The following is a 3,109-nucleotide window of genomic DNA, read 5'->3' on the forward strand; positions in this document are numbered from 1 at the left end:
GAGGCTGCATGCTGTATCAAAATGACACAGATACTCAGGCAAGAGTGACATGTTTCATTCTTCATTGTATGTCTTCAAACTACAACATTTCTGATGGTATGATTTTCAGGGGACAGAGTTTCTCGGTGATTAAGAAATCAGTAGTCACTAAAGAGGGTGGTTGTTGATGACACATTACAGCTGCAGCATCTCCTCAGAGACATACTGTTTCGTGTTAACTTTGAGCTGGCCTTGTCTGTTATCCTGGCCTAATGAGTGAGAGAGCCAATTTACAGCTTTCTCAGTATGTGCTAATTTTAATTTTGTCATTACTGATTTGTGACATATCAGGATCTCTTTATCTGCCATTTTCTCAGTCTCAAATGGCCTTGCCTCACAGATTCACATGTGTTATCCCCCCAACTTGTTACAAATTTCATTGCTGGTGCTGTCTTCTCATCCTATCTAAAATTTCAGCGTTTGCCTTGGAAACTTGTCTCCTCTGCATTGCTTTTTTCTTAGTCCTTATCACTGTTTATGTACTAACTATAGGATGCAGCCTCTAAAATGGCCCCCAGTGATTCCGCGTCTCCTGGGATTCGTGGCCCTGTGCAATCTCCTCTCCTTTAAATGTGGGCTGGACTTACTGACTCACTTCTAACAAAGAAACTATGATATAATCAATGGGATGTGGCTTCTGAGATTGTTTCTAATAAAAATGATGGTTTTCCACCTTCTTCTTTGGGGGAAGCAAGTTGCTATTTTGTGAGTCACCCTATGGTCAGTCTCAAACAACAAGGAAAGATGTCTCCAACCAACAGCTGGAGGGAGCTTGGAAGTAGATATTCTGACTGCAGTGGGGAATGACATGTTGACAACAGCTTTATAAGCGACCCTGAGCCATAAGCACCCTGAATAGCTGTGTCTGGATTTGTGACCCATAGCAATTGAGAGGTAATAAATGTTTTAAATTAATTTCTCCCAGCATAATTGATTACGCAGTACTAGATAACTGTTACACCTATTTAGCCTGATTATCATTTCACCAGTGAGTACCCATCCTCACTTAAGGAGTTGGTGACTGATTTTTTCCCCACTGTTTTTCCTTGTAGCTTAGCACTGGGAATGGCACTATAATTGAATATTAATATATAATCATAAGTGTTTCAAATTTGGTACCCTGATAAGCATATAGAATATGCAGTCTTAATACTATCAAGCTTATCATTTATAGAAAGGCCACTTGTCTGATCACATAAGAGTTTACTTTGCAAAAAAGATCTGATTGGTATCAGGTACGGCGAAAAGATTGGCTGGAAATTAACATGTCTTTTTGACACGCATGAACTACATTAAGAATGGCCAATAATATTTTGCCTTTTATATAAATGAAGATATAAACAGCACAAAGGTTCATCAGCTCCACCTCAATTGTTTCTTCAGTTCTTTGATGTTACTTAAAAAGAGCAAGCCTTTAACAAATTCTATAGTACCATTTTGCTAATACCTACGGCAACTTAATAGGTATAAAGTCCTGATGAACCACAGACAGCCTTCATTGGTTACTGAGTTCTTGCTTGGCTCTGTCTAACAGTTACCAAATGAAATGGTTTGCTTAGTTGGTACATACTATAAAAAGTAGCATGTACTTTTGAAATTATACAAATTTTTCCCATTCCAGTTCTGGTCACTCCAGTTCTTTCACTCATCAAGTTTCTGTATGTGTGGGAGGTAATTTCCAGGATCTCCACTCCACTGGATTAGTCAATTTTACTATCCCTGTCCCAATATATATGCTCTCTTAAAAAATTTAGCTTCATTTAAAGTCTTAATAGTTGTTGAGACAAGTCCCCATTCTTTAATTTTCTTCTTAAAGAAGGTATTTGCATATTCTTGGGTGTAAATTTTTAGAAAGGACTTGTTGACCACACATCTCACAAAATTGTGAATTTCACTGAAATGAATCTGGAGATCAAATTAGAAAGAAAAAAAGGAATTAAATGTTGAGTCTATTCTTATGTAAACTTCTTGCACATATTTAACTTATTTATAGACACTGTATATTTTTGTTTTTATTATTGGTATCACTTTTTAAAAATGTATTTTTCATTCTCTGTTGGCAGTGAGTAAAGTTGTAAAGGACCATAATGTCCTTTATAAACAGAAATCTTTAATTTTGATGTAACTACATGTATCACTTTTTGCCTTGTCATTTGTTCTATAAAATTTTACACAAGAAGTTTCTTTTCTGCCTGTTGGACACAATAAAGCTTTCCTTAATTTTCCCTTATTAACTTTACAGTTTAACCTTCAAAATTAAATATTCAGTCCACCTAAGTTCCATCCTTATGTGTCATGTTCGATGAAGTTTCTTTTTCTCTATATAGGGAGCTAGGTTTCCTGATGCAAAACTCTCCATCTTTCCCCAATGATTTATGGTAACATCTTATTGTATATAAAATGGCCATATATAAATTCTCTTTCTAGCTCTCTATTTTTTCAGTTGGTTTAGCAGTGTGTTCTTATACATGCCAGATTTTAAATCCTGTAACATGCTATAGCATATTATACCATGTCTTATTTTACCTTCTTTTAAAAAATTTGCTGGGCTTGTTGTGCATTCTTATACTTTTCTGAATAGTTTAGAGCAATTGTCAGGTTTCTCAAAAAGAAAATAAGAATTCTGGGATTGGGATTGGGATTGGATAGACTTTACATGCATTTAAATAGGAGAGGACAGAATTGAAGATGCCTAAAAGAAAAAAATCAATTATTATCTAAAATATGCAAATAGCTCCATCAAATTAACAGCAAAGGTACCAAAACTATGAGAGACAGTGAATAAAGTGTGGATACAGGCACTTTACAGAATAAGAAAGCAAAAGAGTCAAGAAGCATATGAAGAAGTGCTCAAAATCATTGGCATTTAAAATACTGATTAAAGCAACCCTGGGATATCCTTTTATACCTCAATTACTGTCAAATTAGAATACTTTATAAGTCCAAGTGTTGGTGGGGTTGTGTGAAGTTGTAAAATCCCCTTGGTGGTGGGAATATCTTTGAAACTCTCCTAGAAATCTAAATACAATATTTTGTGCTTGACACAAAATAAATGCTCAACATATTGTCT

The sequence above is a fragment of the Vicugna pacos genome, chromosome 14, assembly GCF_048564905.1.
Source record: "Vicugna pacos chromosome 14, VicPac4, whole genome shotgun sequence".
NCBI classification, from domain to species: domain Eukaryota; kingdom Metazoa; phylum Chordata; class Mammalia; order Artiodactyla; family Camelidae; genus Vicugna; species Vicugna pacos.